Below are 25,067 nucleotides of genomic sequence, written 5' to 3' on the forward strand. Positions count from 1 at the left end.
AATGGTGCAGCAGAGCAGGGGGCTACCAAAAACTTGTATTTTCGTTGAGATGTGGAAACTTTTATGTTGGGACAACTTTACAAAACACGTGCAATGGACAAGTTGAAATGAAATATACTTTTCTATTTACGGAGATACATGCATTCATTGGTATCTCTATATGTGTATTCACAAAAAGGTATATTGATGTAAATTTATATGGAGGTATGTATGTAAGTAACTAGTAGTAGAATGGTTTTACGTGCGCATTGGAGTAATAATTTAGGTATTGGAAGAAGTTGCATGTAGGTTGTTTATCTAATGCCTTACCTTCAAAGACAAATCAAATAAAAATATAAAGAGAAAATATATTTTTAAAAGGTATATGGTCACCAAAAATGCAAAATAACTTTTCATAAATCTACAGGCGAAGGAAAAACGTTATAATAGAAACCACCCATATTGAAACAAAATTTGAGTTTTGGTTATAAACTGGTTATATATTGGTTATTATACACTCCTAATGAAACAAACATATATTAAAATATAAATACGTAAATGCATATACAAAATATAAAAGCCTGTTATTATGAAACGATTAATATAAATTCTCTAAGTTCATTTACTTTACGTTTGTCTGCTATAAAAGTCCAAGCTAATAGGGACGCAATAACCACTTAAGTATACATAACGAAACAAATACAAAAAAAAATCAAGTAACTTTTTGCTGTCGTGGACATTTCGTGCTGTCAGTCAGTGTGCAAGCACTCAGCTAAAGCTAGTAGCGCTTGTCAGCTGATTTTTGCTTTGTGTATCTTTGCGAGCTTTATTTTTTATTTATTTTTTGCCTGTTATTTGCTTCTTCTGCATTCCCTACATTCATCCTCCATAGTCATAAAGTGCAATGCCAATAAGTGGCGGCTATCATTGCGATTGTTAAGTATAATTAACACACAAGTAGCTCGAGTTGACTTGGCTTTGATGAGGGGAAATTAAGGTGCACCACATCCGCTTGACTACAAATGTTGATGGGGGAATAATTGAAAAAGTTGTAAAGTGTACAGAAATACATATATACAAAGCAAGCATATATTTATGTAGAATATATAAATGATGAAAACCCGTATGTTTATTATGTATATACTATGTATGTATCAATGCATTAGGGTGGGTAAAAAAAAAATTATTATTTTTTCCTTACAGTTTTCTATTTCCTTATTATTATCGGATAGAAATATTCAAAGCTCGCTTCCAAATATCCTGTTTTTTTATATATGGATACAAGTCATAATAAGAAGTTCACTGAAGAATCAAAGGAAGGATTACTTCTTTAAGGGGTTACATGAGTTTACGGGTTTTAAAGAATCGATTTGTTTTATTGTCTTATTAAATTTTAATTAAGTTTCGGAGATCCAGCCTTCAGAACTTGTGCGCTTGAAATTTTCTTTTGTAAAAATGTCTGCAAAAAATCTAATTTTTAGTTTTTTTTCCTTCGTCCAAGTTTTAAGTTAAGGTTTTAACTGAAACACGTATTTTTCCACTTTAGCTGATCCTGCAAGGAGTCCTGTCAACGCGGACTCATCTTTCTTCCGAGGGGTCCCCGGAAATGGCGTCGCAATGGCCGAGTTTAAAACATCTTTTTCCAAAAATTTCAGATTTTCTTTTTTAATAGTGTATGTTTGTAACAGTAAAAAATTCGAATAAAATATTTAATTTTTTATATGAAAAAAATTGGCGAAAAAAGACTGTTTTTTACCCGAGGAATTCCATGTACAATAACCCCTTAAGTGCTTGAACTCAGCAGCATATTTTGAACAGATCCAGTAAAAGAGTTTCAACTCATAGGTAAATTCCGAGAATTTCATTAAAAAGGAATTCTTTAAAATATATTTCCATCTTGGGAATCTTATCAATAAAGTAGCTAATTTTTGCCTTACTACAGCTTAAACTAATCTAGCGAACGGCTAAAGGAACGTGTAGTAATTTTCAAAGGACAAAAAAGTTGCTCATACGCAGTGGTGCCTGAAGCTGCCATACAAACTGAACGACGAAAATCTAGTTCTTTTATGAAAACTTTTTATTTAATAAGATATATTCTAAATCGGATTCGGAAATTTCCAAAATGAATTATCATTTATTTCAATTAATTCAATGCGTAAATATGTACATACATACATATATATGTACATGACATAAAAGAAAACTGTTCATTCAGTAGGCATCAGCACCCACGGCCATTTCTGTTCAAATAGCACTGTGTTGACGTTTTTACTTTATTTCAAGTCACACACACACAAACATACATATGTTTTAAACAAAAAAGCAAAATCTAAAAATATAATGAAATTATACAAAGAAACGCGTGTATTTTATAGTTTTGCGAATAACGATTGAAAACAAAAATATGTTCCTCTTTATTTCCACAATACAGTGGCAACTTACGTTGTCACCTACGCCAAGTAACTGTAAGCATGCCCATACATAAGTACGTCAATGCTGGCGAAATTAAATTTGTAATAGGCGAAATGCGTCAGAATGTCTGTCTGGACACTAACGATCGATTTTGCATACGAGCTGTAATGAGATGACATACATACATACATACTTACATATGAATATATACACACGAGCATGAATATATTTTAGACAAATTTTGAGGTTGAGGGAAAAATAAAAGAGAAAATAAAAACGAAAAATAAATATTTGAGCGGAAAAGTAAGTACATATATGTATATGTAAGTAGTAAGTAAGAATATGTACATAAATATATACATGTTTACATACATATACATATGTATGTAAGCAACTGAAAGTACCAGTCTATATAAAAGTATGAAAAACGGCGAATTGCCTTGAAACTCTACAAACATAAAAATATCAAGCTTTTCAAAAAAAAAATATTTTGGATTCAGTTAGTTGCTAAAAACTGTCCGTGAAAAGGGGTGAAAAAAAAATTAAATTTGTATCGAGTATTGCTAATTGCATGCTAATTGATCGTTCGCCAAATATAATCAGTCAAAACGAAATCTAATATTATTAATATTGCTCCCAAACTGTCCAGTTGCCATAAACATTTTGATTTACATTTCGCATTGACGTTCATAATACACATTCACCCGCGCCCGTTAGGAGCACTTGTGGCCCAGAAAAAAATGCAATAAATGTAATAAAAATATCGATTAACAGCATAGACATTATAGTGTGGGTGTGTTTACATATGAACTCATATAAACGCACACATGCACATAAGAGTATCATTATTAATAATAGATGTGCAAAACGAATGTGTGTGCCTTTGATCGCTGCATGCACCCTCAAACGCTCTGCAGTCACGAGCTTGAACTTGAAACAAAAATAGCAAGGTGAAACCAATATACATATATACTTATATATATATACATATATATATTTATATATATACATATGTATACCAAATATCATATATGGTATATCTACCCATATATATTTTCACACTGAAGAGAAAAGCTGTATAACGTCTGATTTATTAATATTGGATGTCCAGCCGGAGAGAAGAGGTATGGTTATAACTTGGAAGATTTGCACCATTACCAAACTAAATAAATTATTTTGGTAATGAAGTATATTTTGCATAGATCTGTGTCTAAAAAATTACAATAAATTGGAATTTGTCTCAAATTTTGTATTTCTAATCAAATTTCGTGTGTGGAATCATTGCGAATGTTGGAAAAGGCTTACGGTGATTCAGTTGACAAGAGAGCGCGAAATCTGCCACAAGTCCGTTCGAATTATTTTTGGATATGAAACGGGTTCTTGCTCGACTCGTTCCAATAAAGTTCAATTTTCTTCAAAAAGAAATTCCGAGCCCACATTCATGGAGAGCACTATAACTGCAAACAAGTCAAAAATCATCAGAATGGAGAGGAAAAAATAAGCCGAAACCTAAAAAGAAAACCCCAAAGCCGCTAAAAAATCAAGGTGATGCTCATTTTTTTTCGATATTCGTGGTTTTTTGTATCATGAATTTTTTTCAGAGGAACAGCCGGTCAATAAGGAGTTCTATTTGGCCATATTGAGGCGTTTGCGTGAGAATATCTGTCGAAAATGGGCGTATTTGTGGAAGAACAATCCATGGATCTTACCCGATGATAATGCACCATCGCATCTAGCCACGACTGTGACCGAATTTAAAGCAAAAACGCAATGAACTTTTTCGACCAGTTTTGCCTTCGTTTGACTTTTTCTTGTTTCCCAAACTGAAATGGCTGTTCCGTGGAACCCGTTTTCATTCGATCGAAGAAATAAAACCAAATTCGCTGAACGAGCTGGAGGCCATGAAAAGTGTTTCGAGGACTGGAAAAATCGTTGACATCTGGTTAGGATTACTTTGAAGGCGACAAAATAAATATTGTTGATTTTAATATCCAAACATGTATTAATGTGGCCTATTTGAGAACAAGGTGAGACCACAGCAGCAGTATTACAGTACTAAATCTTAAGCCGACTTTGGCGGTTATTTTTTGACACTGATTTGTAAAAAAAGGTAACAAAATGTATTGACGGTTCTTAAATATGGATTTTACAACCCATTGTCATATATATAGTTTGTCAGAATTTTCAACTCTTTTTATTTAAAAGGAAATTAAATCCTACACGTGACACAGAAGTCGGCCTTAAATTTGTTACAAAGCCACAAAAAAGTTTAAATATTTACACTTAGCAATGTTTTTTTAGAAGAGATAGAGAGGAAAAAAATTACATTCACCCGAACGGCAAGGCAAGCAGCGTAGGCCAATGCTGAATTTTCAAGGCTGCCAGTTGACCAGCAGACACGCGTACACGAGCCGCATTACGGCAAACAAAGTGCACAGCAACAAAAACCAAAATATAATAAGCACGAGCTGCCAATGAAGGTTTCGAAGGCCATTGGAAACAGCTGGAAATGTGTTAAGCCGCGTTTCCCCTCCCTTGAAAATACATATTTTATAAACAGCTGAGCGACGAACGAGCCACGACAACAATAATGACCACAATATACGTGTGTTTGTAGGTATATACACACCAATATGTTTGCGATGCGGCCAAAGTGTGTTGAATGTTCGCTAATTGCCCTCAAATGGCAAAAGGAACGTACAAATCAAAACTTAATGTAAGCGCATATACAGGCATACTTGTACATATGTATATATGTACATATATGTGTATAAAGTGTGCGAGTATGTGTTGTGTATGTTGTGGCAGGAAGTAGTCTCTGCTAGCTATTTGCTGGCAAAAACATAACCTTTTGCAAGGACAACACCAGCAAACGAACACGTTGAGGTTAAAATCTGACCCACAGCAGTTCAGTGCTGCAGCAATGTATGTACATAGGCCCAAACGTGATTCTTAACAATAAGAGAATGTGCGTTTAAACATATATGTACCTATATAATAACTAGATGCTTCATTCAAACTATATAAAGGGTCAGTAAGGCAATCTTTTTTCAATTTTTTTTTTTTTCATTTTGTTCCCTTATACCCTTAGAATTAATGTAGAAATCTACCTTACCATTGGAAGGTTTCGAAAAAGGCCCAAAAATAATAATAACGCTCGACGTTTGGAGCGCTCGGAGTGCACCCCTGGCGCATTAAACGCGTTTTTTTCAAAACACACTTTTTTAAACTGGCGGACATGATTCCGGTCGAACTTTACTTTACTTTTACAAAATGCCTGGCTATCGTCCCTATTAGATTCATAATTTTTTATAATTAATTGACAATTTTATGACAAAATGTATGTAAAAAAACATGAAGAAAAATTAAAAACAAAAAAAAAACGATAAATACTTTTTTATTTATCAACATTTTTTCAGATGATCCAAACATGAGAAATCGTGTCCGCCAGTGAAAAAACGCATCTCATTCACCCAGCCATTTCTCCGACAGATGTCATCAAAAAATTCTGAAAAAATTTGTTTATACACTCCACGATATACCTCATGATATGTGAAAAAAATTCTATTGTAGAATAAAAATTTCTATGGAAAAAAAATGTCAAAAAACAGGCCAGATTACCCTACTGACCCCTTAAGTTAAATTCGTGAATTGAAAAGTTAAATAATAAAATTTAGGTTATCCAAGTACAATAATTTTTGCTTAATTGCAAAACAATTCATTTAATAAGATAAATTATTAATTAATAGAGATTTCGGCAGTCCTATAATTTAGTCAATTAGCAATTTCATAAACCGGCAATTGATAATCAACTTAATTAAAATATTTTTCTGAATTTATTATATGTATACTGGTGCAATTAACTAATTCACTCAATTAAGTTATTGTAAAAAAAACTGATTTCAATTTATAATTACGTAAATTTAAATAAAATTATGAAAATTTCAGAAATTTCACCCCTAATTGTTTTCAATTTACCAAATAATGAAATAATTAACTACTTGACTCAATCAAGCGATTATATAACTACATTTTGTAATGGAATAATTATGAAAATATCTGATATTCCACCTCTAATTGTTTTCAATTTACCATATAATGAAGGAATTAACTAATTGACTCAATTAATGGATTACAAAATAGCTACTTCGGATTGAATAATAGGCAAATTTAATTAATTGAATAAATTAAAGGACTGTAGAAAAATTAATTATTAATTTTAGTTGTATAATTAATGAATTTTGTTGAATTTAAAATAATTAAACGACTTTTCTAATTTTTCACAATTAGTAATATACATTATTAAGCAATTTGTTAATCGACTCAATTAAGCGACTGTGAAAAAACTATTTTTATTAAACATTTTGTAAATTTCAGAAATTAATCTGTATGCCTTCAAATTACCCTACTATAGTGGAGAAACTAACTAATTGACTCAATGACTGTCGATAATCTACTTTTAATTGAACAATTAGCGAGTTTTAAAAATAAAATTCCTAAAATACCGCTCAAATTCACTGAAAATCTTTCTTCAAACCCTGAAGTCACTATAACATTGTAAACATTAGTAGATATTACATTATGATTGCCAAATCATTAACGTCCCAAATTTAGAATGTCAAGCCAAATACATACCTATAAATAGAATTTTCGACTCGTGATTCGTTTCATTCTTTGGAGGGCAGCTGTTTATTGAAGTGAAACAATGAAATTAAGAAATTCCAGTAAAAATTAAATATTCCGTGTGATGGTCTTAAGCGTCTAACTTCAAGTCGTAATTGTCAGCAAACAACTTAAAATCATTTTGGAAGAATCTATTTCATGCAAATCGTATGGAAATTAGTTTTTGTCAGTTCTTTGATGTTACAAGTATCATATAACGGTAGATTAAGTTTGTTCAGTACAATTGACTTTATTGACTTTGTTACAGTGCACTTTCGACTCAAACATTCAGAAATACTTAGTATCAGAGTTAGTTGTCTAATGTTCGAAATTATTCAAAAACTTAGACAGTTATTTCATGTTTGATTATTACTACCAACTTAGTTACATGTTGGCAAACTTTCGCAACACAATATAAATAGGTATTTGTGTGAACCGAAACTTCAGAAGTGTCAAAATGACAATATCTTATAAATGTAAGTATGTACATATGTATGTATGTATTAAGTAAACGCAATTCATTTGTTAAGCTTCTTAAGCATAATGAAAAAGTTTTATGTCTCAACTATTGTACATTTGGATGACTCAATGACAGGTTGTTGAATAGACATTCAGGTTTTCTTAGAAAAGAAGAACAAGCGATGACTCAGACAGACAACTACATATACATATATTAAATATATGTATATATACATATATATATATATATAAATATGTTTGTAATTTGTAATTAAACAGCATGATGTGACTTAAGCCATGATTATATTACCAAGATTTATTGTTATATGCGCATTCATGCTAACTCTACATACGAGTGGGTATATGCGTGAGTAATAAAATTCTTATATGTAAAAACTACATATTTCGAAATTAATCAGTGATATCACATTTTTATACTCTCGCAACAATAAGGAGAGTATTATATTAAGTCCTAAAACTAAAAGAGTCAGATAAGGGTTATATATAGTGATTGTTATATGTCTGTCTGTCCGTCCGTCCGTCTGTCCGTGTCCGCAATTCATGAGATATCATGATGAAACTTGGTTACGTATTCCTTGGCTCCATAAGAAGGTTAACGAAGATGGGCAAAATACTGCCACGCCCACAAAATGGCGGAAACCGAAAACCTATAAAGTGTCATAACTAAGCCATAAACAAAGATATTAAAGCGAAATTTGAAACAAAGGATCGCAAAGAATCGCATTTTTGTACATATCTCGGAAACTACCATAGCTATGTCAACCAAACTCTACACAGTCGTTTTCTTCAGGCATTTTCATATACAGTTCAAAAATGGAAGAAATCGGATAATAACCATCCCATACAAAGGTTATGTTTTTATTTAACAAAAAACGTCAGAAACACTAAATTTTACGGTTGCAGCAGGAAGCTGCATCCAGGCTTTTTTTAAAAATTGAAAATGGGCGTGGCGCCGCCCACTTATGGACCAAAAACCATATCTCAGGAACTATTAGACCGATTTCAATGAAATTCGGTATGTAATATTTTCTTAACACCCTGATGACATGTACGAAATATAGGTGAAATCGGTTCACCACGCCTTCTTCCAATATAACGCTATTTTGAATTCCATCTGATGCCTTCTCTGTATACATTAGGAACCAATGATGATAGCGGAATAAAACTTTACACAAATACGGTATTTGAAAAACATGTAAATGACGTATAATGAAATCTCGATTATCACTTTATCATGCGAGAGTATAAAATGTTCGGTGACACCCGAACTTAGCCCTTCCTTACTTGTTATTTACAAGAAAAAGTTCACTTGAAAACTGAGCACTTGAAAGTTTAACACTTTATTTATGGTTAGAAAAATATTTATTGGGTGATAGATTTATGGTTTGCTTTCCGAATACGAATTTCTCACGCATAAGTAATAAAAGTACATTTATAACAGTACAAAAGAACCGTATTTTATCGAACAAAATAAGTAATCATTTTATAATATTTAAGCTAAGTCCTACATATGTTTGCATTTTATAGAGCTATACGGTTAAAAAATATTCCATATTTATAATCATTATATACCAGAAACTGTAACCATATTTATAACCACTATATACCGGAAACCATATGTATACCATATAATCGAATTGTTTTTTCCAGAATTTTTTAGATTTTTCTAATATTGTTTAATTGTGTTAAAAAACATTTTCATCTACTCACCAAAGATGTGCTGTTAGTAAACAGTTTCCGCAATTTCTACTTTTCACTTATACTTCCGCTCTCTCTCTCTCTCTCGATCTCTTTACTTTAGTGCAGATTACAGCAAATAATTGATTATTATTGCTGCACTTCGGCACTTCGGCACTTCTGCAATGGCGTCTCAATCACTTTCGCTTTTGATCCGTCGACGGCGGCTGTCAAGTCCTTCAAAGACCTTTCAACCTCAAAAACCAATTACAGCTTTTTTATTGCGCATTTTTATGGATAAACGCTTTGGTTATCTGCAATGAAAGAAGGGAGAGAAAATAGAATAACATTAAAATTTGCCGTTATACAGGGTTGCTTATTATTATATTTATTTATGGGAAGAAAAAAACAAAATTTGATTGCTTAATTTAACAAAACAATTTATTATGAATGAGTTCCAATGAGTACCCATGGTCGCAGTTACACTAGGCTGGTTAGAGCTTGGCTTACTGAAGATAATATTTGAATGATTCAAGTCAAAATTATGTTTTTTTTGAATTTTTTTCATTAACTTGACCTAACCTCTAAAGGTGCTATGAGATACTTTAACAGCAAACAATATATAAAACTGAGTGCCTAATGTAGTATTTATATATTCCTTATAGTACTTATAATACAAAAAACATTATGTGACTATCCAACGGTTCATGCTACTCCAACCTAACCTAACTTTTTGATTAGTTCGTAAATCATTGAAAATTACTGAAATCATTTACAAATCTACTAAAGTATCACGGCCATTTGCCATGCGACGCTGCAAAACAACTAAATGGAGAAAATCAAAGCTCCGTTGTTAGGGTAAATATTTATTGCAAATAACAAAAGCTCATTTGGCTTATTGTGCACAAAAATTAGACTAATGCTAGAAAAAACTGCATCATCATCTACTTTTACGCATGAAAATAGCGACTGGAAGCCGAGGTCATCGAATTGAGGTCGATTTATTTTATTTGGCACAATTAGAAAGGCACAAAGAGGCAAGCAAAAAAAGCAAAGCTCAGCTAGAAGACACAATAAAAAGCAGAGGCGCTGTGGGCGCAATAGCGAGCAAATAAAAACAATTCACGTAACTTAAGTATGTATTATTGCATGTGTGTGTGTTGGTGAGCAATTGCATTTTATGGCTCTTCCTCATAGCTTTTGATTGCCGCTGGCGAATGCAATAAAAGGCCGAGGAAAAGGCAGCAATTTTCACGGCATCGAAAAGGTTGCAAAAAGTGCACGCAAACAGCCGTGTGCTGTTGTCGTTGTTGTCCACAACCAAGTGGTGAATGGCAAATTTGCTGAATTACGATGACGGACAGACAGACTGATTATGCGAAAAAAACCGTTAACTGCATTTAAGCGTGTTAATTCCAACAATACTGTGAGGGCAGCACATCACCGCTGCCGTTTGTATGTATGTATGTACATATGTGTGTGTGCGTGGTGTACGTGCCACAAAAAGCCAAAAGCGAAAATGAAACGTAAAAAAGACGATAAAAAAGTTACAAAGCAAAACATGCACAAAACAAATTATGGCAAATGCCTTGTGCAACGCTCAATTTGGTCACTGCCACATGGCGCAAAGTGGCAACAACAGTTGCGAGTTGAAAATTTGATTTTTTGTTTTTGGCATAATCAGGCTATAAAATAGACTTAATTCGTACATAGACTATGACTAAGTCCAAGCATATGTTGGCAGTTTGTGTTAACAGCAGCAGTAACAACAACAACACTTGTTGTTGGTTCTAATATTACTTGCAATGATTGAAAGCAGTTAAATATAGCGATAAATACGGCTTATTGTTGTTGGTATTGCAATAGGCTCGAAATGAACAATAATTGAAAACAACTTATTTTTAATTTTATTCATTTTTTTGTTGTTGTTGTTTTTGATTTGCTGAATTTCCAAATGAAAGTTGTTCAATAAGCGAAGCAGAGAGGGTAGTTGCTCTGAAACAGACAAAAAGTATGGTACAACTGGAGAGGAGTAAAGACAAGGAGGGCGGTTCTTACGACAGTCGGGTCTACGTAACCGGAAATGACCCCAATTTTTATCCGGCCAGGGATTGTACACTCGGCAGCACTCTTTGACCAATTTACTGCTGTTTTCTGCCGCACTGACCTTCTGCATGACATTTTTACTCAGGTAAGTGAACAGGTTTTGCTTTTCTCTTAATCACTAGCGCAATTTCTCCGAACAAATTTCTTTTCAGCTACGAAAACAAAAATTGTCGAGATTGCGGTCGAACATCGTAAAGCCCTCAACGAAATTAATTATTAGGTAGCTCTTATGAACAATTTTAAGTAACTCAACAACAAAGCACTCATTCTTCGAATGTTACTTAAGTCGTAGTATTTATTAAAATATTGGAATCTATCGACTCTTTCAGAATATCTAGTTGATTTCGTTCTGCCATCTTGAAATAATAACCGATTTATTTATTGAGGCCATTTTCTTTTAGAGTTTTTGTAGCACAAAATATTCCCCAAATGCTGTTGAAGTAACAGACCTTGGGAGGATATTAATCAAGCTCTATTTTGATTATTAAGACTAATACTAGGTTACTAGGTAGTAATACAACTATGGATGGACTTCTGTGCTTCAACGAATTTTGTTTTCTTCGGTTACAGATAGTTTTTGGAACGCCGTTCGATCGATTGTTGGACAGTTTCATAAAACCACGCCACGTCGCTAGAAAAGTTGCTTTTGATGAATATAGGGTTCTCAGCTACGCTATCAAGCATATTTTTGGCAATCTCTACTCGACGTCGTTTTCGCGAATGATTCAAGTCTTTTGGTTCGAGTCTAGCATGGTCACCTTTCCATCCTGAAAGATTACTATAAATGTGTTGAGTCGATCTAGAGAGATGTTTTGGGATTCTCTGCTATCTTTCGGTTGCCAACAAGCAGTGCTTCTTAAATTTTTTCGATGTTATCATCATTACGCGCATGAGGTAAGATTTCAATGACTTCGCAGTCTTCACTGAATATTTTGTGCCACTCGAATACTTGTGTTCGTGATAAAGTAGACTCCTCAAAACACCTCTGCAGACTTTTTAACGAATCCGTCATATTTATTTCATTGAAAATATAAACTCTTTGTTAATTTGTTTGGTACTAATCGCTTCATAAACGTACAGCTACCAAACATACACTAATTGACTTTTGGAAATCAGGAACATAAAAAAAGATTGGACCAATATAGGAAACATGTTTTATCGATTCGAAAAAAAACAGTCTGGTTCAAATTTGATCTGATTATATTCCACTTTTATAGGTATTTTGATTCGGAATCAGTATGAGAATAGCAAAATAAATATTTTGACTCATATATTTATGTAAAGGTAATTCCAGAATTATTTGAATACAGCTCTATTTGGTTCTGAATTTTCGCTTAGTATGGGGAAAGAAGTAAATAATTTTTTGAATATTTGCAAATATGCCAGCTACTAAACAAAAAATCCGAACCCGCTTATAGCGGAATGGGGTAGAACTTAAAAACTTCGAGGGATTACAGAATATATTTTATTTTTCTTGAACTGTTTTTAAATTATGACACCAAACCTTTCTATCATAACAAATTTATCCGAAATTTTTAAAGCCTTTTAAGTACATATTTAAATATTAGCCTTCGCGTCCGGTGTAAAATTTTAGGAAAATTAAGATCTTATAATAATTACAGTCAGTCACTAATCGTTCACATCATTCATATATACATAAATGTATGTATGTTGTGCTCTCAAATAACATAATTTAATCTGATTTAATGTGCTTTTGCGATGCTATTATATCGTTTGCTTGTTAATTGCTAGGAAGCCAGCTTTAACTGCCTCCGGTGTGATGAAGCCGCTGGTGTTGCAGCAATGTTGCAATCTTCAGTCATACATAATGGACACATCACTGAAGCATAAATAAAGCCAACAAACAACGCATTTGTAACGCTTTTGTAAGCAACAAATGGGTGAACAAAACAACAACAAAAACAGCAACAAAATATGAATAAAAATTGATGAGGCAACAACTGAATTGGAGCAGTTGAACAGATAAATGAACGTAGAGCTACATATGTAGATATGTTAGATATATGCTTTCATATGTGTATACAAAAGTAATAGGAGTGACAGAAAATAGAGACAAAAGCTTTAAGCTTTGAAGAGTGGCGAAACGAACGAACAACTGGTTTAAATTAAATAGAGTGGCATAATAAAATCAAGAGAGAACAGAAGGAGGAGGTTAAACAAATTTATGGAGATAACCGTATACTCGCTCAAGTTGAGTTTTTTTTTGTTGCCTTCACCGGTTGGTTTTTTGACAGTGAAGCAGAGCACTAACTTAGAGGGTAAAGTTTTGGTGAAACGAAGACGCCAATTAAGAAGAAGAAGAAGACGACAAAATAAGGAAAATATTTGTTTAGGTAGCGCATGTCTGGACTATTTAAATATTTAAGAAATTAATTTTAAATCTCTATAAAGATATATGCTACACTGGTCCGATCTAAACAGGATCTGAGAAAAGGACGTGTGTAAAATTTCAGATCGACAGCTCAAAAACTGAAGAACTAGTCCGCGTATATACTGATCGCACATAGCTAAATCGGTTCTGCTCGTCAAACTGATCATGTATGTATGTACATATATAAAAACCAAAGTATAAACATAATCTGAAAACAAAAAAGTGCCTTAAATTGATTAAATTGTAAAGCAGCGCCGTGAAGGAGACCGAACAAAAGCGTGAACGTGACCAGAAACGCGCACTGCGCATGTGCAACGCCACATTGTGTATTATTCAAACACGGCGCAGTGCATGTACAGGAGCGGAGACATAATGACAGCAGCGCTGTAGCAGGCGGGTGACAACAGAGCGCGCCAGTGTTGGAAAACGAGTTCGAAAGATTGCGTGTGACATAAATGTATAAAATATGTATATGTATATGTAAATATATGTTGATAGCAGCATAAATTAACCGCGTTGACATTCGAGCATTAGAAAATGTATATTACAACAAAAAGTAATAACAAAAACAATGTTCAATATAAATATTTGCTAAACAAGTAATAGAAAAATTATAAAATATGTAATTAAAAAATAATAATCATTACTTATATAGCAAAAACAAGCGCTAATGACAAAAACCAACAACAATAACAGCGAAAACAGTGACAGCAGAGTAGCAAAGACAAAGTGGATTAGGTCACACGTAACTCGAACGTGCCACTTTCAAGCGGCTACTGTTATGAACACACAAACACACACGTATGCATCTACAAATGCGCATATATAGAATTGATATAATTCTGCGTCTAGCCCCTTGGTCACACACATACATATGTACATATAGACATACACATGCATGTAATTTGTATGCAAGCGCGTGCACTGAGCTAGCTGGGGCTTTGGCGTTCGCATTTGATTTTGCGCGCCTCGTGGCGGAGGTGCGGCTTGGCTGCCTTGTGCCGCTTTATATTACTTTGTTCTATTCATTCTTACTATTTTCAATTTATTTATTTTTTAATTTGTATTTTTCAATTTGCGGCGCGCAAATCAAGCTGCAATGCGCCCAACTCGTCGATAACAAATTGCAAAAGCAACAACAATCACAAATTTACAAAATCAAAAAATACAAAAATTACAACAACAGCAAAAATTGAGAGCAAAAAATCAGCAACAATAATAATTGCGAGCTAATTTTTTTTATAAAAAATTACAACAATAAAATTGCGGGTAACAAAATTTTATAAAAAAATACAACAAAAACAACAACAATAAAAATTTCGAGCAACAAAAATTGTATAAAAGAGTTACAAAAACAATAACGAAATTATAAAAATAGCAAAAAAAATAATAAATATAACGAAAGAAGATATGCTATAGTGTTTCGATCTGAATTTCTTCGGTGATTATACTATTGTTGCCTTGGATAATATTTTATGCAAAATTTTGTAAAGTTAATTCGTGAAATAAAAATATCTTCTTTATAAGGACTTAATTTTGAACGATTAGTTTGTATGGCAGCTACATTATATAGTGATTCGATCTGAACAATTTCTTCGGAGGTTGTACCATTGTCCTAGACAATAACCCACGTAGAATTTCTTGAAGATAGTTCGTCAAATGAAAAAGTTTTTCATACAAATACTTGATTTTGATCGATCAGTTTGTATGGCAGCTATAAGCTATAGTAGACCGATATCGGTGGTTCCAACAAATGAGCAGCTTCTTAGAGAGAAAAGAACGGGTGCAAAATTGCAGTTCGCTATCTAACGAACTGAGGGACTAGTTGACGTCAAAACGGACATACCGACGTGGCTATATAGACTCGGCTCAGAACGTTTATTATGTATATGTATATACTTCAAAGGGTTTCCCATGTTTTCTTTTGATATTACAAACTTCCTTACAAGCTAAAAATAGCCTGCTCAGGGTATAACAACTACAAAAAGCTGCAAAAGCAACAACAAAAATTGGAAAAAACAAGAAAACTTGCCAAAAAAATAGGATAAACAACAAGTAACTGCAACTGCTTGCAGTGAGTAACTATACACGTACACACACACACACACATGCGCATTCAATTGCATTGCCATTTGTAGTTGTTGCAATGTCAGAGCAACGTGCACATTTGAGGCGCTTTCAAAGCGCGGCGATTATGCAAAGCATATGTTTGGCTTGCTTTGTCGTTTTTTGGCGCATTTGTTTGCTATTTTTGTTGGCAGCAAAATTTGGCAATACAACAAAGCGCTGAGTGCGCTTCAGCTTGTTAAGCTTGTGGCGTTGCCAGCTGGTATTTAATTTAACTTTTTTCATTTGCTTTAATTTTATTTTGCGCTGCATTTGCCGAGCTTTAGAATCCAATTGGCAGCAGCAGCGACACAGTTATTAACAGGCACAAGCGCCTTAAAGCCAAGCCACGCTGGCGCAGACGCTTGCACAACTACACATACAATACAAATGTACACACACTTACATATCATATACATATACATATGTATGTAGGCAGCAGCAACTATTGGCAGCAGTTTAAACGCTTGAATTGCAATGCTCGATTGCGAAGCTTTTTGGCGCGGTTGCCAAAGCGTTGGCATGAGCAGCGGTAACCATGGCTGTCTGTCCGTCCGTCTATTTGTTGCAGCAACATGCCGACACGCTTAGCTGTTGGTTTGCGCGTTAGCACAGTTTTATGTAGTTCTGTATGCCACAAAGTGGGTCATGGTTAGTGTGTTGCATGTTGCCGTCTGTCATTTTTGTCACTTTTATAATTTTTTTGTTTTTATCTGTGTTCGATTTTCACGTAATTGGCAGGGTTGCCGAAAAGCAGATGTGTGTTTGAATGGCTTTCTGATAATTGTAAGTATGTATGTATGTGCATATATAACTGAAACTTTTAATTAAATAAGGAAAGGCAAAGTAGACTGAAACTCATAAAGTGCAGTTAGAAATAGAAAACAAATAAAAGTGAACTTCGGTTGCACGGAAGCCATAATACCTGTCCCAAGTAAAGAAGCTACCATGCATGAACCTGATTTTGATTGTTCAGTTTGTATGCTATAGTAGTCCGATCTGGGAATTTTTTTTTTGGAAATTGTACAATTGCCTTAAGCAAATAAATCATGTTAAATTTTTTGAAGATTTTTAGTAAAATAAAAAGTTTTTCATACAAAGACCTGATTTTGATTGTTCAGTTTATATGGCGGTTATATGCTATAGTGGTTCGATATGGTAAATTTCTTCAGATATTTTAACGTTATCTTAGAAAATAATCCAAGCCAAATTTCGTGAAGATATATTCTCAAATAAAAAAGTTTTCTATACAAGAACCTAATTTCGATCGATTAATATATTCTATTTGTTAAACTTTTTAGAGCGGTGCATCGAACAAACAGCGGATATAAATGGAGTAAACCGATTTAATTGTATAGCGATATGACATATAAACACTTGAATTTTGTAACTTCATTCTCGCTCGCATTGAACTCAACTCGATAATTTCAATGCCGAGAGCAGAGATCAAACATAACGAGCAGTGCCATATCGAAAAAGGTAATACATACATATATACAAATATGTATTATATATTAGACGATGATTAGGTTATATATGTATATATTAGAGTGGGTCAAAAATTGAATAAATATTTCGCTTTCTATTCTACAAAATAGCTTCTCAGACACTCCTACGAAAATCTCTTCAAGTAAGAGTTCTTAATTGTAACGGGAAGGTACACCGCTTTACAGTTTTCTATTTTTTTCTCATTATCAGCTAGAAAAAAATCATATCTTGCTTTCAACAACTAAAAATAAATATCTCGTTTCATAGATTTTGTAGAAAATTGATGCTCTAGAGAAAGGTCTCTACCGATTTTTTCATAAACCCAACTATTTAAAAGATATTAACGGTTCAAATTAAATTTTTTAAGGCAATTTTTTTAAATAAATTTTACAACTAAGTAAAAAATCATTATAAAAAATAATTATACAGATTCTCATATAAAAATATTCCTATAAAAGTTATACACAGTTAAAGTTATGCCTCAAATGTACGAGTTCTGTATTTATGCAGTACACCATGGCGTATGAGCAATATATAATATGCAAATAAATCACTGGTATGAATGCTTTGTACCTTTCATGTATAACTTTAAATGCATGTAACTTTTAAAGGAACATTTTTATAGAAAAAATAAAAACTTCGCACTCTTTTCTGGTTAGAAAATGTTGTAATCGAATATCACTTTTTCAAACTTGCATACTTACTTTCTTAATGCAAAATATCATAAAATCTCATGTTATGTGTATATCGTCACCTAAAATCCAAAACAACGTATCATAAAAAATCGAAAATCGCTGAAGGATATAATAACCAATATATGTATATTATAACCATTTTATAACGAAAACTGAAATTTTGTTTCAATATGAGTGTATTGATAACCAATTTTGGGTAGTCGAAACAGTCTTTTCGTATTTTGGTAATATAAGTAGATGTCGTTGCAGTCGTACATCTCCAGTGCTACGAATCACATTGTGTCATAGCATATAGTGTTGGAAAGGTGAGATTTTAAGCGTCATTTAACCAAAATTCGGGGAAGAAGAGAAAGAGTTACAGCTGTTCAAAAATGAGTGAAAATAATGAAGAAATCCGCTATATTTTGAAATTTTTAGTAAAAAAAAGGGAAGAATGACACACAATGGTTCGCCAGCATCCGTTTTTGAAATTTCGATTTACACTGATGGAGTAATGTCTCTAGTGAAAAAATAGCAAAAAGTGATCGACCAAAATGGTACATATTTTTTTATTTATTTATTAATATAATTACAAAAAAAATAAGTTGAAGTTTGATTAGGAATACGAAAAGACTTTTTCGACCACCCAAATAAAATAATATATAACCAATATAAACTTATGAAAAGTGACATTATGTTATTTTGCATTTTAGGTGACGATATGTGGAATATATGTGAAAATAAATACAAATTAGACACGGTTTAAATTGAATATAAATAGCTTATTTCCATTGGATCCTGGTTTTTAGAGCAAAAACTGACTGCAAGAAACAATCATCTTCGAAAAACTAATACCCTAATACATATGTATGCACATACATACATACATACATATAACACTACTATCACAGATAAATAAGTATTTAATACAACTCCGCTCAATGTGACAGTTTTTCATTTCTGGGACGTCAATGTCACGCTGAGCACTTTCGATTTGTTACATAAGCGCTATTTGCCACTTATACCCATATAAATACATATGTACATATATAGTATTCCATAATATAATACATACAGTACTTGTATTGTAAAGTTGTGGCATGATTTCATTTTTATACACGCTTATTGCAATCAGCTCACTCATATACATACATATATTGTATTATTGCCACAATAATGCAATTGTGAAAAACCAATTATCGACTTTAATTACCACATACTATGTGTATGTGCATGTGGATGTATAAGCCTGAAATGTTGTATATTTCTTTGTAAGCTTACTTGTATGTTTGCCTGTCGCTAATGATATATGATTTAATTATTTTCATAGTTATTTCTCCGTCAGATGGCAGTCATATGTTTATTGCATACACTGAGTAGCAAAATAAATGCATTCATGTCGTTAGAGAAAATTAATAAGAAAATAATAAAAATTGTTGATTTTTCGGCTTTATGCTACTTTTAACTATGAAAGATGAACAATATAATAAAAACTTAGTGGCGAATCGAACAAACAACTGGTTTAAGCTAACTAAATTGGAAAAAGTGTTGTAATAGTTCAAGCAGTTATAAACCAAGGTGTTTATATACATACTTTCTAATTTTGAATTCAACTAAAGGCGTCCTCGTTCTGCCATTTCGTTAGCTTTGAGTATTCCCCCTCTCGCCTTAAATAATATAAAGAGAACCACGAAGTTAGTGCGCTCAGTTTGACTATTGAGAAAACTGGTCTGAAATATTCAAAAAAAAAACTTAATGAGCGACATCGTTTAAGATATCTCACTAATATAGTCCTCCCTCTTGAAATGGTGTAGCCACTCTCTTTTTTCTATTGTTTTTCTATTGTGACTGGCTTAAACGACAAATTAACGTCAAGAATGAAATCACAAGAAATTTTTTTGATGATTTAAGAACTTATGACCTGAAACAAATTCTGATTGTTTATAGAAAAAATATCTCATGAATGCTACTCGAACTCAAGTTGTTGGTTGGTTGAAAAAGAAATACCGGAAGTAGCCGCACTTAAGCTCCGAAGACGTTTCAAAAAATCAATTTTTATTGACTTTATCGATAGACATATAATCTAAAAAATTTATTGTAAAATTTCAAAAACCGTTCTTCAAAAATGTGTAAGATATGCCACTTGAATGTGGTTGGCGCGAAGCCGAGCCGACCGACCTTTAAACGCAAAAACGAGGTTTTCTTGAAACCATGTTTTTCAAATTGGCTTAAGTAGTTTAAGAAAATATAGTAAATATAGTAAATATATTTTCTTCATTCGGTTTTTACTTTAAAGGGTATAAAAAAACTTTTACAGATAGATGATTATGTCCGTATAATGAAAAAAGATTTTTAACCATTTTTAGGCGAAAATAATCGATTTTTTTTTAATATTCGAATTTTCTGAAAATCGTGGTCTATCTATAATCTATCTATCTGTGAGTTGAAAATATTGAAAAAGTGGACGTGACCCTGCCCATAAATAGGTTTAATGTATGTATGTATAATATATCTCCTAGACTGCTAAAACTACAAAATCCAAATTCGCTTAATAATTATTATAAGAACTCCTACCGACAGCATGGATGAAATCAGATGATAATCCCGCCTACTCCCCATATAACGGTACTGATTGAAATTTTTTACCTTAATGTATTTTCCTGGCTTTGATTCGTGCGAATTGAAAGAATATAACATGTTCTGTTGCACCAGAAAATCAATTTTTTTGTTAAAATATTTTAATGCCATTTTATTGCACACTGCTGTAGCCATATGTACAACAATATATCACCCAGTTACAGCAGCTGATAAAGTTTCAAATCAGCATATACAGAAGCGTTATGCATAGTGTTGATGAGTTGGTAAACAAGACTCGGCTACAATTACAAAAACAAATTAGCAAAATAGTACACGATAAGTAGGCGAGCGAGTGTGTAACTAACTGCATGTAATATAAAGGTACATCTGAGCTGCAAGATCCGCATTCAGATATCAGATGTAAATTAATGCAATTCTAACCCAAGTGGCGTTTGTCGGGAAACCTAAGCCAGTAGCCTCATTTCTGTTGTCTTGTTAACATTTTAGTGTTTTTTGTTTTTGCAACAAAGGTGTAATGAAAATAAAAGCATAAATTGCAATTTTACATATTTTTTGCATTTTGTAAATGCGTTCAGACGCTTGTAACACCCGCTGCTGCACAACAAGAATGTACATTATTTACTAACACACACGCACATACACATGGCAGTGGGGCATATGGAGCTGGCGTGCAGTAATTTTATCTGTTAGCGTTATCGAATTTTTTATTTGCGGCATACCACCGCCATGAGTTATTCGAGTCAACATGAAATGACAATGTGGCAGATGAGGAAAAATGCATCACGCGCTTTTCTATGAGCCACGTACACATACTAACAACATAAATATAAATATTTACATATATATATATAACTTATACATATATGTAAAAGCATATGCGGATATACTGGCACTCATATCACTGGTGTTTTTATGCGGTTGGCGGAAACTTTTTATCTTGCCAGCGAATTACATAATGAAATTGCTCAGCAGAAAGCGTATTCATGTTCATTTCCACATTTCGTTATTCACTAGTGAAAAATGCGTCAGTTTGCATGCGGGGATTATAAAGATATTTCATCGCCATTGTTACAGCTCGTGGGTATTTGTATAAAGTCTGGCGACCTTGAGCGTTTTATCGCAACTTTTAATAAATGTTAATATTTGAAAGCGCTAAATTCCTTAAAAGTTTGTAATTGTAGCTGAAAAGTTGATAAATAAAAGATGAATGGTGATAAACAAAGCGAACTAATACCTATATTTATACTATGCAAATATTTCAGGTTTGAGGTTATGTTGAAAAAATGTTAAAATAGCTGAAATTAAACAATTAACAAGAAAAAACTTCAATTTCGTTTGCACCAAAGCTATAATACCCTTCACAGTTGCATTTCTAAGGCACTGAAAGGGCATAAAAAAGTCATTATTATGATTTTAACATTGTTTGTATGACATCTACATATGTATACGCTGTAGTGGTTCGATCCTTATAATTTCTTCGGAGACTGTACCGTTTCTTTGAACAATAATCCAACTTAAATTTCTTGAAGATATCTCGTCAACGACACAAGTTTTCCATACAAGCACTGGATTTGTTCGATAAGTTTGAATGACAGCTATATGCTATATTGATCCGATATGTAGAATTCCTTTGTAGATTGTAACGTTGCTTTGAGCAATGATCCATGATTCCGATTGTTCAGTTTGTATGCTAGCTATATGCTATAATGGTCTGATATGGGCGGTTCCGACTACTGAGCAGCTCCTTGGGGTGAATAGGCTGTGCAAAAATTCAGATCTATATCTCAGAAACTGAGGGACTAATTCGTGTATTTACAAGCGCACAAGGCTATATTGCCTCAGCTCGTCACACTGATATTTATGGCATATATATCCATATATTAACGGTTTTTTTCGTTTCTTCCTCTTCAGGGCAAACAAATTTTCGAATCGATAATTCATTAGTTATTTTAAATACATAAATATTATTTTCATTGATCTCTAAATTTGCTTTAACTAGCTTAGCGAATCGAACAAACAAATATAGAGAAAATGTGAAGAGATTACACCACTTTTAAGCGTTAGTACCTGTCTTCGTTTCGCCAAGTGTTAGAGACTAGCTAATCGAACACACTAGATCTTATTACAAATCAAGTCTAAATCTACTTAAATCAATATAGAAACCCCTTATGTTTATTAAAATATTTGACCATGCCATTTTTTACGGATAATTGAGTTTGAGCCATTCACAGCCGTGAAAAGTTCGCTAAAATCTGCAAAATTTAGCAGCATTGAAGGGTGCGATTATACCACTTTAATGAAGTGTTCATCTACTCTCTTACGCGTACATTTTTTTGGTAAGAGAGAAGGGATAGCAGAAGTATTGGTACCAATTGGTGCAGGCTAATATAACTGTTGCCGAAACGACAATCTTTGGAGAGTGTTGAATCGAACTAAGAAATGGTATGGACCAAATTGGTATACGTTGAATCTAATAAACAACTGGTATAAAGCAATTTGATATAATTAAGCGTCTAATGCTAAGAGAATGTTGAATCGAACAAACAAATGGTATAAATCAAATTGGTATAATTAACTTCCTAATGCTTAAAAAAAGTTGAATGAAACAAACAACTGGTATAGATAAGCAAATAAATTGGCATAATCAAAACTGTAGAGAGGATAGTAAAAGATCACACCAATCCTAAGAGGTATCCACATTGGAGCGGGGCGATTTTTTACTACAAGATCGCATAAGCGCTTTACAGATCACTCTGAATAACTTTGCTAAGAGACAATGAGTCCAAATTTCTAAGACTGAACAATCGGTTGTATGAAAGATATGAGATATAGTTGTCCGATCTGGCCAATTCCGACAAATGATCAATAGCATAACAAAATGAACCTTGGTATTAACTTTCATTCGGATAACTCTAAAACTTAAGAAAAATGCTTTATAATCCCTAAAAAATTTCACCTTAAAAATCGCTGGCTCGCAATCGGTTTTGGATCCATAGTCTCTTAGGCAAAGTTGTGCAGAATGATCCGTAAAACATTTCCCGCATACGTGATTTTTTCTTTTTTTTCACCCTGTAAGTCGACCCGCTCTAAACCACACAATTGTATTGCATTCAGCGGCATAAGTTTGTTACTGCGCTGATTTGTAGACTTTTCTTAACCATAATTGCTTGCTTACCAGTTTCATCTAAGCATACATATGTATATTTGGTATATACCATATATGCAAGCACAATTTACGCACTTGTTCGTGTAGTTAAATGTCATTACATTGAAAATGCAAATTCGTTGTCAAACAGCTGCTCGATTGCACACGCTGAAAAGGCCGATAATAATATGTGTTTATGTACTGATGTATAGTTTGTATGAGTGTGTAGAAAATAGACATTCCGCATTTAATGCAAATCTGTGTCAATGTGATACTTTTATTAGTATTAGTATGTGTGTTTAACTTTTGCATTTTCGCTTTTGCGTTTTCTTAATCTAATTTTCCGTTGCCAAGTGGCTTGCACAGACGCAATAAGTGCAGGAATTTCTACTTCTCATTTACTTATTTACTTGCAAATCAGCTGTTGCAAAATGAGCGCAATTATTCAATTATTTTTACTGATTAATGTAAATATTGACACATAATTCACAATTATTGTCATTAATAAATGAAAAAAATAATAATTTAATTGATCAAAAATTCAATACATAATTTCCAAATATTTTCCAAGTCCACAAAAAATTTAACGCTCATACATTAATGGACTTGTATTAACAGATTTTCAAGTAAATGAAGTAAATTATTACATTGATATTAAAAAAGAACTTTAATTACATTTTGTAAAAAAAATAGGTCCATTGACAAGACCCCGATTTGACATATAGTTGGCGCTACTTGAATTAATAATACAGTGAGACCTAACCTTCAACAGGTTATTGTATAAGTTTGACAGCTGTCGGCTGATTAGTTTGTGAATTATATCATTTTGAGTGAAGCAAATTTTGTGATTTTAAAAAAAATTAAACGGAATTTCGCATGTTGATAGAATATTTCTTTTTGAGGGGAAAAAATACTGTTAAAGCTAAGGTTTGGATTGACGAACATTATTTTGACTATGTACCAAGGAAATCAACCTTCAAATTCTGGTTTGCTAAGTTTGAACGCGGCAAAATGAGCACCGAGGACGAAGAAAGCAGTGGACGCCCAAAAGAGGTTGTTACCGACGAAAACATCAAAAAAGTCCACAAAATAATTTTGGATGACCCTAGAGTGAAGTTCTTCGAGATAGCAGGCACTCTAAAGATAACAACTGAACATGTACATCATATCATTCACGAATATTTGCTCATGAGGAAGCGCTTTGCAAAATGGGTGTCGCACGAGCTGACACTTAACCAAAAAAACTACGCGTTGATAATTCGGAACAATGTTTGGAGATATTTAAGCGTAATAAACCTGAGTGTTTGCGTCGATATGTGACACGGCGTGAAACATGGCTCCATTCTTT

General features: G+C 33.1%; 1 protein-coding gene across 1 annotated transcript in view; it reads right to left on the reverse strand.

The window, feature by feature from the left end:
* LOC126757085 (platelet binding protein GspB) overlaps window positions 1-25,067 on the reverse strand; it is a 69,754-nt gene that overhangs the window by 21,964 nt on the left and 22,723 nt on the right. The window contains exon 2 of the mRNA XM_050470686.1: window positions 9,244-9,524. The gene's annotated coding sequence lies outside the window, so the exon portion shown is untranslated. The remainder of the gene's footprint in view (window positions 1-9,243; window positions 9,525-25,067) is intronic.

Source organism: Bactrocera neohumeralis, chromosome 4 (genome assembly GCF_024586455.1).
Source record: "Bactrocera neohumeralis isolate Rockhampton chromosome 4, APGP_CSIRO_Bneo_wtdbg2-racon-allhic-juicebox.fasta_v2, whole genome shotgun sequence".
Lineage (NCBI taxonomy): Eukaryota > Metazoa > Arthropoda > Insecta > Diptera > Tephritidae > Bactrocera > Bactrocera neohumeralis.